The sequence below is a fragment of the Dufourea novaeangliae genome, unplaced genomic scaffold (genome assembly GCF_001272555.1).
Source record: "Dufourea novaeangliae isolate 0120121106 unplaced genomic scaffold, ASM127255v1 scaffold21, whole genome shotgun sequence".
Classification (NCBI taxonomy): Eukaryota; Metazoa; Arthropoda; class Insecta; order Hymenoptera; family Halictidae; genus Dufourea; species Dufourea novaeangliae.
Genome location: NW_015373910.1, coordinates 1902324 through 1918133, shown reverse-complemented (window position 1 = coordinate 1918133; position 15810 = coordinate 1902324). Strand labels below are relative to the sequence as shown.

General features: G+C 37.6%; 1 protein-coding gene across 2 annotated transcripts in view; it reads left to right on the top strand.

Moving 5' to 3' along the window:
• LOC107194154 (furin-like protease 1) overlaps positions 1–15810 on the top strand; it is a 306619-nt gene that overhangs the window by 235385 nt on the left and 55424 nt on the right. The gene's annotated exons all lie outside the window — the stretch shown is intronic.

The following is a 15810-nucleotide window of genomic DNA, read 5'->3' as shown; positions in this document are numbered from 1 at the left end:
ATTCACAATAATGTTCATTGTACCTTTGAGAATCAGGCCTAAATTATAGAACTAAACGTATACATACGGTGAGAGTAAAAAATTAGTATACACCTTACAAAGGTGAGATTCGTGTAATACTTTTGTAGCATCCTACTATCGTAAGATCATGATCCTATACAGTAAATGCTCGATGAGTGTTCGAAGACTCGTTGGCCTTGACGGGGAGAGGTTCTCAGGTATAATGCTAACTTTTTAATGAGGTTTAGCACAGTGATAAAGCTTGAAATTCTGAAGCCAATGATATTTGTTTTATCTGTATATGGCCATTAGTTTATAAAATATTTAATGTTCAGTGCCGAGGAATCTTCGAATACTCATCGAGGATTTTTCTAGCCTGTGTTTGGACCATCTCCTCAATGTTTAAAATAAACAGAAAAATTGACTGGTGGGTCGAATAAAATAAGAACCGAAGTACAGTATAAAACGAAAAATATTTTACAATGCCATATGCATTTAGATTTCGTTCAATTCAGGGAATTTTAAACGTTTCCTTGCAAGAATGTACGACTTTGTCTGGAAATATGCGCGGCGAAAAGCTTCCGGAATTCGAACCCATTCCCGGCGAAAGACAAAATAAAAAAAAAGAGGTAGTATTCAATAGTATTTGACCCGAAATTTTCGGTTAGTCGTGCGTTTCCACGCATCCGCGGAATCGGATCGATTGGATGCCATCCGTCCAGTTTCGAGGTGGCGGCGACAAGTGACGTCGATTAAACGCGCTTCGGCCCCCGAATAACGTAAGGAGTACTTCGAGTACCGACGTCCCATACGTAGGAGTACGGATTCACGTCGGTCGAATGCTCTTCGAATTCCGTGAAGGCGTACGCGGCGGCCAATCGATTCGAGCCGTTCGGTGACCACGAGAGACTCCTGATTGGTCTCACGATCTCCTGTGGATCTTGGTACGAGTTCCAAATCCTAAGTGAAAAGAAAGAACTGAAGGACGTAGTTGGGGATTGGGAGGGTTCGGGGAGGGGGTAAATCCAATAAAACCGAATCGAATGTCGTGGAATTCTTTGATGTTTCAAGTACTCGGAGTATATACTGTGTGACATCAATCTGGGGACAAAGCTGTGGTAATACAGTGAGGCTAAAATATGAGGTCGTTTGTAAAAGCTACTTAACAACTCTAACCTTCTGTGTGTTCATTTGAAGACCACATGGGAGAACATGATAAGTTCAGTTTTGTTGATTTTCTGATGTCATGTGGAAATTGAAAGAGAATTGTTTAGTATGACATAGTTCAGCAGAGGAACAACCTGTCAGGTCTGAAGATACGAGCCTTTTAAAGATAGGGGTACAGGAAAATAACATGGCAAGTCCAAGTGAGATAGGAAAGTTAGGTGGTTGGTCCACGAAAAAGTTAATATTGCAAATTCAGTTTAAGGATTTAATAGGAGATTAATTTGATAAATTCACGAAACACTCAATTTTGGAGAAACAATTTAATAAGTTAAATGACAATTTAAGACTGTTCTAAGGAGTGCTTAGTGATTATTTGAAAAGATGATAAGTTCACGAAGTTTTGTAACCAAAAAAACACTAAGGGCATAACTAACGTTATGTGCAATCAATATTTTGGAAATGCTCAAGATGGCGATTAATTTGTAAATCAAATGAAAACATAGTTTTGGTAATATGGTATAGGTTGGAGGCGTCTTGAACTCTAAAATTGCGCCTTTATAAATAACGGAAAATATGTCTTATCGTGTTTTTCCCTGTGGTCCTCATTTGCAATACATTTTAGTATAAACTCTGCTGGTATTAGTAGCACTTAACACTGTTTTCGAATATTAGGTGAATGCAAAAACAATGGCGGCCGTATAAGACGAACGCAGTTTTGTCAACCATGTAAGAATGAAATCTTAAAAATGGCGGTATATTAAACATTTATAAAACATTGGTAAATAGATGTACAAAAAAGAAAGTCAAGAAAGAAATTCACAAGGATTGCCCATGTATAGTGGCTATTGTGTCTTTATGTGATTTTATCGATAGAGTATTCACCTTCTGCCAAAAGAGTGATAGAAAGTTATAGAAAATGGCGGGAACTATTTCTAATAGTAGATGTTGTAGCAATTGTTCAATAAAAAATTCCGTAGAAAAACGGCTCTTACTTTTACACACATCTAATATTGTATTCCTTACCATCATTTCAATTAAATTGAGTTAAACGGATCAAGTTAAAATTATTCAAACATCGTTATAAATACTAATGGAATTATGAAGTAACGAGAGATATACCTCATATCGTACTGTTTTACGAGCGGCGTTGGAATCATGTCGTCGAAAAAATTTTGATGGATATTCACCGCGTTGTTTTGACACACGTTATTCTCCATCAACTACACATAGAACACTGTGTGTGAATACGGTGAAGTATGTATCACGAATATACTCGTACTATTCTTTCGTGTAACAATATTTTCGGTGCATAGAATTACAGAAGGAAACCTCACCGGTAAAAGGTTCCTCATAGTTGATACATAACTGGCGTCTTTCTCCACGCGTCGACGAAATCTGTATACGGTTTCGCCGTCCCTTGGATGGATTTCTTTCGGCCATCCGCCTTCTTTGTGTAGTACTCCTGCATCCTTTATAATTTTTCTGTCCGTTTGCACCTGAAAAAAATGGCAAATAGGAATAAGCAGTTACGCGTTTATGGCATACGTGACTATGCATAAGATGATGGAATAGATCGATGAACTTTATGTTCATTTTATTCGTATTGAGAATTTAGTTATATTTAGTTAAAATTAGTCGATATTTTAGTTGCTTTTAAATGATAGAGTTTTATATAAGAAGGAATATCCTAGTAAATTTAGATGTTTTTAATATTAGACAAATTTCGATAATATATTGAAAGTAGTCATGTCAGTCAACATTTTAGCGTTTGTATTAAAAAACATATAAGCATCAATTTGTCTGGTTTTATTAACGTACAACTAGTTGCTTTTTTTAATATACAATTGTCATTTCTAAAAGCAGTCTAGTAGTAAAATGTATGAAATCTGAAGTATTCCATCGTGTTTCTGAATTTTATAAAATGATATATAATTCATAAATTCTTGATATGTTATATAAAAATTCACATTTCCCTTAAAAATAAAAATGCAAATTCTTATATTTTATGGCAAATGATTTTAAAAATATTTTTGGTCTATTATTGAGGGTTTTTTCCCGATACAATTGAAGTAAAATGCGACTTAATACGAATTAACAAATATCATTGCAAATCGGTTCGAGATCAATACAGAAGAAATTGCTATTCAGTCGAAAAGTGTATATATACCCCGATATCAAATGTAAAAATCCCTGATTGGTACCAACTACTCTATTCTGTAAAGGACAATGGGACTAACACTGCTGCAGATTCAACACAGACCCCTAAGTAAACAAAAATAATAAACAAAATGATAGATTCAATCATTTATTGGTGTCCAAGAGCAAGAACGTGCATGAATCGAGCAGATTGATCGGAAACCCGATAAAAGTGACAGAAACTTTGAGGTTATTTTATCGCATTGTTACCCGTTACTCACTGTATGGGCACCGAATTGTGAGGATAACTGGACTTGACGATCGATAAATGTCTTAACGATGTAGTTTTCAGAATCCTCCTGATGCGGCCAGATCTCTTCCACGCCGACAGGCGGCGAATACTCGAAGCGGCATTGCTTCCCGAATTTGTGCCTGGGCTTGAAGTACGCGTACTTGAGCATTATCGTGGTCACCGGTTGCATCATTATTCACCTGCGCGATGTCTCACCGATGTATAAATTCCAAATAAAAATACATCGACAAAAAATAAAATTTCAAAAAGTTCGGGGTACACGTGGAACCACAAACGTTTCGCCCTGTCCGCTGTCAGAACCCGACTGACGGATTACGCTTGATCGAAACATGAGAGCGTCGGATTAGGGCGTGTTTATCATCGGCTACCGTTGAATGGATTCACCAAAACTTGTAAACGGGACGGTGGTAAAATATTGTTGCAATTATTCGAGAGCTTTGGCTCGCAGTTGTAAACCATTAGTGATAGTGAACGGTGCTTCGTACGCTTCAAATGATATATTTTGACGCACCGGTGGAAATATTCTTTGGATCTTTCATGGTTTAAATTGGCCTGGTTTATTTCGAACAAATATTTTCTAAGTCAATTATTAAGTAGGAACGAGTAGTAGGTTAATTAAATTTCTATTTTTGATATACTTTTATTTTTATTTTTAAATAAAATTCGCATCTACTGAAAAGTAGGTGTATGTTTAGAAAAATGTATAGATAATGAACTTGAAAGTTTTTTTTTATGTTCCTTATACTGATAATAATGATGAAATATTTCTATTATATTGTTAGAGTTACATCTATCTTGAAAATTAGACAGCCTTGCAGCAAGTATAATATCAAAATTAACCTCACTAGTAGAACTTAATAGACAGCACTTGAATGATTTCTGTATCTTCGTAATGAAAGTGAATTGAGAAACTGGAAATACAGTTGAGAAAGCTAATCAAGCTAGGGATTCTAGATCCATACATCACAATAAAATCTGATTGTACAAATATTCCACTATTATTAATGCACGAAAGGATATTAAATTTTTACATGTACTTAATATTATTAATAACATTTCTCCATATCAGTTGTAAAAATAACATTTCAAAATATTATTTTCAATAAATTTCATTTTTCGTTTCGTACTTACATATGCAGAATTATTATAAATGTACACTGTTTATTTTTAGTTTAGTGTATTTCAAACTAGAATACACTTCTAGATGACTAAAATTACTGTTTAAGAGCGTACAAATTTATTTATATCACGTCACCTTATTATACTAATGCCTTTACAGGGAAATTATTATGCTATAAAATCCTTTGTGTGCCGCTTAACATACCAAAAATTGATCGCATTCTCTATATAAATAATTGCATTCTGGAATACCGAAATGAATATCTGCACATAACAATTACAGCTCAGAATAACACCCCCTTTCCCTGAAAGAAAACAACGCGATACCAAACAATTTAAACTTGAATTGCAATTACGGGATCGACGGGATCCCGTTAAATTACAATTTTTTCCGGCCCCCTCCCGCCCCTACGGTCGCAATGTTAGTTTTCCATCAGAAAACTACTCGTCAACTTCTAACGCAATCAACCGGGCCCAGTTTCGAATCAGTTAGCGAAAACTAATTTTATTGAAATTTTATTATCTTACCATTACTATCCCTACCCGGGGCGACTCTTCTCGGCATAACTCTCTTCTAAACTTTCCTCGTCTCCGCCTTAAACCGATCTTCATACCGAAATGGGCTGTATGTTTTATTAAGCGTCCCTCCATCCGTACCTTAGTTCGCGCGTGATTCAACATCCTTTCGAGGACCCGCGTAGGGGGAAAAAACCCCCCCCCCCCACGAAGCTTTTACCCGCCTTTGAGAGCATTACCGATTTTCTTCGGAGGCGGGCCCGCCCGCTAATTTCTTTCGCCCCCGTCGAGGATTCAATTTTCCCCTGAATTCACCCCGGGATCCACTTTATGGAATTACCAGCCGTCCTGTCGCGTAGCCTCGGCCACGACGGACCCATCACCGTTACCATTATCCCTTCGTGACCTTCCCACAATTTCAGCTGGTCCTCGCGCGCTCCAATTCAGAATCCGCCAATCAATGCTTTCGCACGGAACCGTAAATCGCATAAGCCCCGCGAAGAGCTCTCTTCCTAGTAAATCATATTCGATGCAGCTCACCCCGACATTATGATCGATTGGCCCCGTGAATGTGGTAACGCACCATCTAGAATGGGTAACCTCGGTTAGGGGGAGAGGGCTTGACAGTGATCTGGGTTAGAATTTCCACGAACGATGGACCACCGTTCATCCGAATTCAGGGAAATCGGTATAGAGTCTGTCTATTCGTGTTGTGAAAATGGGAAAAGAATGGATTATTATCTCGTGGATAAACAGTGTGGGATTGTTGGATATTAGCACGGACGAGATATAAGAATAGACCTAACATCTTATGGGACTTGATGTCCCACGAAAATCACGCTGTTCCGAACGCACATCACATAAAAGTTTCCGATTTTAGGACCTACGTTTGAGGTCGTGATGCCACAGGACACACCTGTAATTGCATATAGCGATACATTATTGTCCTGGTTTCGTTAGGAAGGAATGGAATACTAAAGTGGTACGGGGACTTCTGACGGCCCCAAAACATGGGACAGAAAATTACATCGCATGTTAGGTCTATTATTTTATCTTGTCTGTGATATTAGTCAAAGGCAATCTGATCGGTAAAGTCGGAACGACTGTACATTAGTAACGACACCTGTTAATGAGGTTTTGGAGCAGGTGCCACTAATCACAATTACGTAACACCACTGAACTCTACACTACCTGGAATGCGCACTGCAGAGACGACCAAATCCGGCCCAAGAGAGATGTCATGAAAATGGTATCTGCATCCTTTATTAACACTTCGACTGCCACGTTACCCAAATATGGGTGACACGTACATTGCAATAAACCTGAATTATTTAAATATCGTTATAAAATTGTTCCGTAAAATTAAGATCGTAGTATAATTTAAAACAAGACCAACAGCCTCTATCAACTACATGCATATATTTTCGACGATTTATGCCATAAAAAGCTAGGTAAATTATGTCTGGCTACGTACGGCCATTTTCACTGTGGCAGTCAAAGTGTTAATGCGGTACTACCCTGTTGTAAACTTAGGTCTAGCTGGTATAAGACTCGACTTTAATACTTCATTTATATAATAATTTCATGTAAAAAAAATGCTAGAATAAAGAAAGTACATTACATTTATCTATGTTCAACTTTCAAATAAAATTAAATCTCTAAACATATACATGTCCATATACATATTCACGCTCAATGAAGAAAAAGGAACTCTTGCCGAATAAACCGTGTAAACGTAAACTTCTGTTGATGCGATTATATTTCACAGTGACATGTAGTAAGAATAAGACACAGATACCCGTTCAGTCGTTCTCCTTCTACAGGACAGGCCGTTTTCTTATACCCGTAGTGCGCATTCCAGATAGTATAGAGTTCAGTGCGTAACACTGAAGTGTACACATTTTTCTTTTTCTCCGTCAATTGTTCATTAATACATTGTATCTTTATAATGTAAAGTAAAACCAGTAAATATATTTTTTGTGTCGGTACGGTTACTTTTCATTGTTTGTCCAAATAAGAAATAACCAACACGAATAAATGGTGGACTGTAGAAACTCGATGGCTTGCAAGCGAACCTCATCTGTTGCGTTCCATTAACAAACGATAGGAATGAATATTATTCAGGGGATATTAAAGCTCGATGGACAACGCTTATGCTACTATCGTATAAAATAAACATGGCCTAAAATATAAAATTTCTACGAAACATCACACTTTCTTCATACAGACCAGGTGTCTTAGCACTTATGAACCGTACTGCATCTGATAGTGTTCGTAATCTCGGCGTACAGTGTCAGAAATTAATTCAATTCGTTCAGATATCCTGAAGCAAATCAAGGGTATGCGTAGATCGCTTCAAAGCACTGTATCACCGACGATTGCCCGTGCATAAACGAAGAACTCACTCTAATCTCTGTGCAGTTCTCGTAATCACGGAAATAGAACGTGGAAGCAAATAATCAGTGTCGGTATCCGGACCCACAAATGGTATAATCGTACGGCTGTTCCTAATCAATTAGCCCTATCGAAATCAAGATCAATCGATACGCGTGAAACACTCGTTCAGAACGAATTCTAAGCCGGCCCCGTCGAACAGGAGATACAATAATGTCTCAAGGCATTCAAAGGGTTTTCAGCCACTCATAAATTTCATTTTTATTCGAAGCAGAGCCTCTGCTTAGTTTCTGTTTATTCTGTTTTAATCGATTCCAGAAAGTGACCCCTCCAGTGTTGGGAATAACGCCGTTACTCGTGTCGCATTCATCGAGGATTCACTGTATCGTTTTGTAATTATACACACGATACACGGCGATGAAAAATCCACTCGATTGAAACTATTTCGGGATCTCTTAGAATTCATAAAATTCATGAAACTGCGCTCGAGGCGAGTCCCCTCGCCTCGTACATCATCTGCATCGCGAACGATGAGTCATCGATCATATGTGTCGCGAGTCATATCTCTGGTAAACAGTTTGCAGTGCCTCACGCAAACACGGGACCCGAAGTTTCCGACACCCTTTCGAAGTTCGTGGAGGAGGGCGAAACGGGCGAAGCGCATGGCTTCATGCGGTCCATTGCAAATTCAGCAATCACCGCTTACACATGACTTTCCAGATCGCATAAGCTAGCACAAGACTGTCCCTAATGAATCGGTCTTGGTACGGTGCCATCGATGTCGTAATCGATCAACCGATAAATGATGCGCCGCACGTTGAGCCAAATAACAATTCCAGCGAATGAAAAATCAAACTGATCAGGGACAGCTTCCTGTGTGTCTTCCATTTGGAAGGAAATGCATACGACCAGCTGTTTATAGTCACAAAAAATACGAAATTCGGTATATTGTAAATAATTATAATAAGGGAGCTACTTCTGATTTCAGTGATTTTTCAATATGTTGTCAAGGTCATCGCTCTGAGGAGTGTTGTAAAGGTTTTAGTTGGGGGTCGCCGTTTGTAAAAAAGTTATCAAGAAAATTTCTCTAACCAACTTTGATCAGTGGACTGCGGATTTTATGCATTTATTGCCAATAGGGCTTTGGTAATACAATAGAGAAAAAACTTTCGTCTGATGCAATGTGTTTTCTACTTTATTCTGAACCTAATAAGATATTTAAGAGAAGATAGAAATTCCTACTTTTGCTATCGTCTCCAAAAATAACTTTAAAAAAATTTCATTTTGCATAAAAATCCGCAGTCTAGTGATCAGTATAATGCTTTTGAGTTGGTTAGAGACAATTCAAGAAAAAAAGTCATTCTGAGTTGGTTAAAGACACTTCAAGGAAAGGGTACCATTGTTCTTTTAATAACTTTTTAACAAATAACATTTGATAACTGAAAAATCCTGAAGGTCACAAATGTTGTCAAGGTCGAAGTCACCTGTCATTTTACTTATTAACGCCAGCTTCACACTAGCGGTCAAAGGCACAGTCAGATCAATCTGAATTTGGACTATATTTCTCTTTATTTTTATTTGAAGTTCTGTACGCCACAGCCCAGGCCTATGGAGAAGTTCTAACGAAGCAAATCAGGATTCTTAATCGTTTCGTTGTATTGAACAAAATAAATATTCTTCTGTGCTTTCGATGGTGCAGAACATTTTTGAATTATTCCCACGACAGAGAATTAGAATGATTTTCTCTATTCACGAATCAGAAGTTCCAACTCTTCCGCAGTTCCTGCCAAAAAATTGAAATCGTTTGCCAATTCCCAATGAGATAATGTATGACCAATTTTCCCCTAATTCCAAGTGAAGTCATGAATAAATTTGTAGCATCAGTTGAATCAGATTTGAGAGAAAACGAGATTTTGTACGATATTTGTTATTCGACGGCGACGAATAAATCTAAAGGCTAATTGATGCCGTCGCACACATTCATTGGTGGAACGCTGAGGACTACGAGCCAATGAAAGAGCTTTTTAATATAACAATACCGTTATTGTTAACGAAACTGTTAATATTTCAGTTATTATGTCATCATTTTACCTTATTTTGTTGTTAATGAATCAATCGAATTTTTTTTGTGTCTCACAATATGGTTCAAGAGGCATTTAAGTTGATATAGTAAATTTTTTATCTGTTTATTTTTTTTCGAAGCTTTCAAACTCAGATGAGGAAGAATTATTTTATGTTTGCCGTAGTCGCTTTGGAATCTGCTTAAAAATGGGTATAAAAAAATTATAGGTATATCTATAAAATATCGAAAGTGATCTGGAAATTTTCGAAAAAAATGGACTCATAAAAAAGTGTATTATATTTATTTTAAAGGTCTCTTCAAACCATACTATATGACATAAAAAAATTTCGATCGGTCCATTAACAACAGAATATAGTGATTCCTCGATGAATGCAACACGAGCAACGGTGTTATCCCCCTGTGGAACCAATCAAAACAGAGTAAACAGAAGTTAAGCAGAGGCTTGGCTTCGGACAAAATACATGAGTGGCTGAAAACCCCTTGAATGCCTTGCCATGAATGCTTCGAAATGGACCCGAGTACGTCGCACTCATCGAGAAATTACTGTAACTTGACGTGATATTCAGGAGTTCCCAGACTATTATAGCTTCATTCATTCATGTATTCGACCAAATTTCTATCTAAATATAAAATTATTCATAAATAATCACGATCTATTTCTAGTTTCTGTTCGAACAACCATCGAATAATGTCCAATTCCATCCAATCCCACGATCCCCTGTTGTGTTCATCGAAATCCAAAATCGAATCCATACGAATCGATCCAAAAAGCAATTTCTTCCATTTTATTCCGGTCGAATCCGCTAATAAGTCTCAATGATGAATACCAACGTAAATCTAATTTACGTGTGCCGTTCGACTCGTGTCGTCGCCGACTCGCAAAGCGGAATTTATCGGGGAATGGTTTCGCGATAGAGTAACGCCGGGCCGGGCGGCAACCGTGTAAGCCTGGACTCCGGGTGATGAATCAGATCGATCAGTGTCTACTGTCTGCGTATGCCAAGAGCTACATATCGAAGATGAGCTCTCCATCCTTCCCCCGCGGAACTAAAGCAATTTAGGATTGGATTCCGGAATGTCCTATGGCGCCGTAAGTTCCTGTTCCTGAATTTAACTGTTCGCGTATGAGCTCTGCACCACCGGCGAAATACACGTAATCCATTTAGGATACAATTAAAGCGTCCGATCCATTGACGCCGAAGAGGCGAACCGTTGCGAGCATGTGAAACGGGTAGTTCGGAAACACTTATCGACGATGTAACTCTGTGTTCTTTGTTCTGTAAATTTAACAAATTATCCGATTCATCATTAATCAAGGGCGTATTTCCACTCGCAGCTGTGTCATTTTTAAGCGATTTTTAGAACTAAGAATTAATGGACCAAGGAACTTGTAGTTTTTTGTACATGTTTGTTCACATTTCAAGAAAGCACAGTAAAATTTTTGTGCAACTATATTTTAGGTTAATCGAGTTATTACATGGGTTTTGCAGAGTATCACTTTGAATGGCTGTCGGGATTCATGTTGTTGTATTTATCGGAAACAAGATCAAAGATAATCTTAATCTACATAAAAGCGATGCTTATTAGACATTTCACGACTTTAATGTGTTACAAAAGCAAGAAATATTTGTTCTGTTACTTTGACCTGTATTTATAACATATATAGAATCACCTTCTTTAAATCGGTTTTCTTCAAACTGAAATCAGAAGCAAATCTTATGCAACCTAATTCACGTTCTACCGAATCCAAAATCCAAATTCTGGTGATCATTTTTGAAAACCCTTTTCACACTCGAAATCATTATGCTACTACGATATTTCATTATTTGATGTATTAATCTTACATAATATTAAAGCTCCGTAAATATCAAGTTTAACAATCACTGCTCAAGAAACATAATATTGTAAAAATTAATCGAACAATTAACCTCAGAGACAAGAAGAAAAGAAATCCATCCCACGAATTGTTTGAGGAAGGAACATGTGTTCCATCTAAAAGATAAATTGCAAAAGAAAAAATGTGAATAAGAAGAAACGAAAAATGCAACGCTTTCGTCTTTGTTTGCATCGACGAATCGTTGCAGGACATTTTCTCGTTTGTATTGTGAAAGGTAAAGCTATGCATCATAAAAATACATTCTTGTATTATAGCGTTAGAGTGGAGATTTTTTTAAAAAACTAGTTTTTAATAATCACAATTAAAAACAGTTTGGTTTAACAGTAATTCTGTAGGTGATTTAAAAAAAACATTTAAACTTTTTCAAGGCACAAAAGATCTATTGCTATGTACATCCATGTATAGTTATTGCTAATTGTTCTTTACCACCATCTCTGCTACCTCGTTTATTTAATAAAAAATGATATGTTGAAGTATTTGAATAAATCAAAGTTTACGGTATTATGTTGGGTAATGAACAGACTACAGATTCTATGCATCTATAAGAGATGAAAATGAGCGAAGTGGAAAACATGAATAAAGTTTAATTAAAGCTCCTTCGAAGTAGGTAAAAGTCTCAGCAACTTATAGATAGAAAAAAATGCGGGACAAAATAAAAAAATCAGTAACGAATATGATCGGTCGCCTAATATAATGAGATCGACTGGCTTATTGAATTACGAAAACATAAAGACTTTTAGTTTTAATTGTATTCTTAACGTACTAAAATGTTTTCTAAAGAGTATATTTTTGTTTAATTATCATGGTTGCAACTTTCTCTCTGAATATGTAAGTCAACATAAATATTCATGATTTAATTATAAATTTCAAAAAGTTTCGAGCAAAGCCATACCACGTTTGACTTCCATGAGTGTCATGTTTTGGTACATCCTTCAGTACTCCGTAATTTTCCAGTTCGTTGAAAGACTCCACCAGTTGTAACTCAACTTGACTCTCGCAAATTGAGTTTCAGTAACACTTCGCTTGGAAGAGATACATTTCAGGTATAAATACAACTCTGTCTTCGTGATAGGTGCCACCAAAATCGAGTCAGGCGTCACGAAAGAGTAAAGAGCTACGAGTGAAGTTTAACAATATACGGGAGAAGGTCGTTCCATGAAAGAATTTCCATTCGCAGTTATTTTCACGTTGAGAAGGTGGATCGCAAGAGACGGATCTGTTCGTAAAACAAGAATTTCCCGAGATGAAAGCTTTGGGTCGACCTTTGAAGTCAACTTTGGTTATAAATATAATGAACAGGACACCAAGTAGGCAGTTTTCGAATTACGATTTCGATCGTAAAGTACTTAGTGATCATGTAAATTTGCAAGTATCAGCTAAAAGAAGTTTCGATGAATTGGAACAATATTCAACATCTAATTATTTAAAATATATGAAAGTGTCGAGTGATGATGCAAAATGTTGGCAGCAACCACGTATAAGTAGCAATCAAAATTGTTTACAGGACTGGAACGTTAAATATTTTCACTTGAACAAGGGAATTTGTCCACTGTATTTGAACACACAAATGCGGCATTGCAGTCGACAATCATCGTGTAATAATAAATCGTCAAAGTGTTCGAAACAACAGGATTGTTGTTCCACGAAGCAACACCGTGAGCCTCCAAACCGCAAATGCAGAGAATCGCAGGAGTGTTCGAAGAAACAGGACTGTTCTGATCCAGAAAAAAATAAAACGTCACAATACGATTATAGTCAAGAATCTTGGACGCAACCAGAGAACCATTTTCAGCGACGGCATCGTCAACGGATGCAATCTAAAGGACAACAACGCTGTGCCTATCAACAGCAACATGAATCTTCGCAACAAAATTCTAGTGAATCACTGAAATCTTCAAATCAACAGACATATAAATCTAAGCAAAAACAATGTTGTCCTTTTACAGAGCATTATGGATCTGCCCAACAAAGTTCTAATGAATCACTGAAGTCTTCAAAGCAACACAAATGCGTATCACAGCAACCCCACCGTCAGCCTGTACAATACAACTACAATGAATCATCAAAGACATTAACGCACCACGAACATACCACTAAGCAGCAGTATCAGTCTGTAGAATCGAATTACAGTAAATCATCGACACCTTCAAATCAACAGGTATTCCACTCCGATCAGCAAAAACAACAACAACATCCAGGCGGAGAAGATAGCTGTAGTGCATCACCAAGACATTCAGAGGAACAAAAATTGCATTCTGAACAGCAACATCAACTTACCAAAGGTGCAGATTTGAAGGAAGAGGAACGTCTTTGTCAGCAAAGTCAACCTACACTATGTGAAGCTAACCGACATCAGCCTACACAGTCTAACGATTTACCAATGCCCTCAAAACAACAAGAATGCTATTCTGAAAAACAACAATCGACACCATGCACTACCCATAAAGCATCGATAAATATGAATAATGAAAATTGTTCATCTAATCATCAGCAATGTTTGCCCACAGCAAGTAATGTCAGAAAACCACCCCAATGTAAAAAACCCAACACATGCTCGTTTAAGCCGCAATCACAATCTTTTCGAGACAAAATAGTTAAAATGTTCGGTTTCAAGACTCAAAAGAAGACACTGCCTGCAGAATGTAAATCAGATTCTGCCATTCTAAAAACATGTACCTCGGCAACAGAGAAACTTATATCTAGTATACGTAACTGCAAGGCATTCGGAGCCCAGAAAAAGAATCTTTCCGAATCTTCAAAATGTTCAGTGGGTAAGTCAATGTCAGATCTAAGAAACGATCAATGTGGATCTGAATCATTACCGCCAAGTCCACGACACTGGTCCCAGAAGCAACAGCCAAGTACTAAGACCTGTGTCAGATATCCAACGATGTTCATTCCTCATCAGAAGTCAGGCGAATCTACACCAAAACCAAATCAACAGCCATCTTCAACAAAGTATGTCGTGCCAGAATTGATACAACATCCGCAGAAGACTCGACTGACGCTAGTCAAATCCAAACCTGAATTTAACCGCTCTGGGTCTAGCAGCGAATGGAAGAAGGAATCATCGGAGAATTCATGCGTCGTTTGTTTCGATGATAAAAGCAAGCAAAGTTTCCAGCTACCGAAGAGAACGAAAACAGTCGAAGAAAGCAGAAGTCAAGCAACTTTCGCGGTACTCGGTGGCAGTTCTTATTGGAGGCCGAGGGGATCATTCCAAATTGATGATGTTAGCGATTGCAGGCCCAACGTGTCCTCGTTGAAGTATCGTTTGACCAAGTGTCCTGCTGTCAAGAAAATGTGGCAGCATGCTGACTGTCGATTGCCCGAGGTGCCCGTAAAACCTATGGAGATACCACGAATTACCCCTGTAACGAGGCAAAGAATCGATACTAATAAAGGTACTGGCGAGTGGAAGGGACAGAAGTATTCGGTTCGACTGAAGATTTATAAGTCGAAGAACAGTTTGGATCCCTGCTTACCAATGGTAGAGGAAGTCAGACGAGACCGCGGTTTCGTGGACAAGATAGAAACGCCGAGGTTCAAATCGATGGAACATGATCTTCGAATGATGAAATCGCCCTGCTCTTGCCCAGCAAAAAGCACGACTAAAAGCATGGCGACAAAAATGTGGGAAAGTAGCGAGGCTGGACGGAGAATGATGAGGGGGAAAACGTGTTTAGCTTGTCCTGATCCCTGATTAGTTCAGGATTTGTTACACGAAAAAAGTTCATTTTATATATTTCGTTTACCAATTCATTGTTTCCGTTTCATAAACCGGTAACACTGTTTAAATTTATGACATCTTTCTACCCTTTTCTTCTTTGTAAATAACGGCGAAAATTGTAGAACAAGGTCAGATATCACTCAAAACATCATAGGCTTTCTTTGACAAGAAGTACTGCATGTGACCATAGTGGGTTACTTATTACTACACCTAATGAAAAGGTAAGTTCACAAGGTAGAACAATAGAATATAGAAACGAGGTTTACTCTGTACTGAGTTTACCTATTATCCCCTGTTTCTACTTGCACTGAACGGAGATCGTAATACGGTACTGTCTGTATGGTATTGGTCTCACTACATATGTATATGTATTGTAGTAGTTTCTACTACATTACTGTGGATGCAGAATAATATAACACCATTGGCAATGTTTATAAATATTAATATAAGTAGAA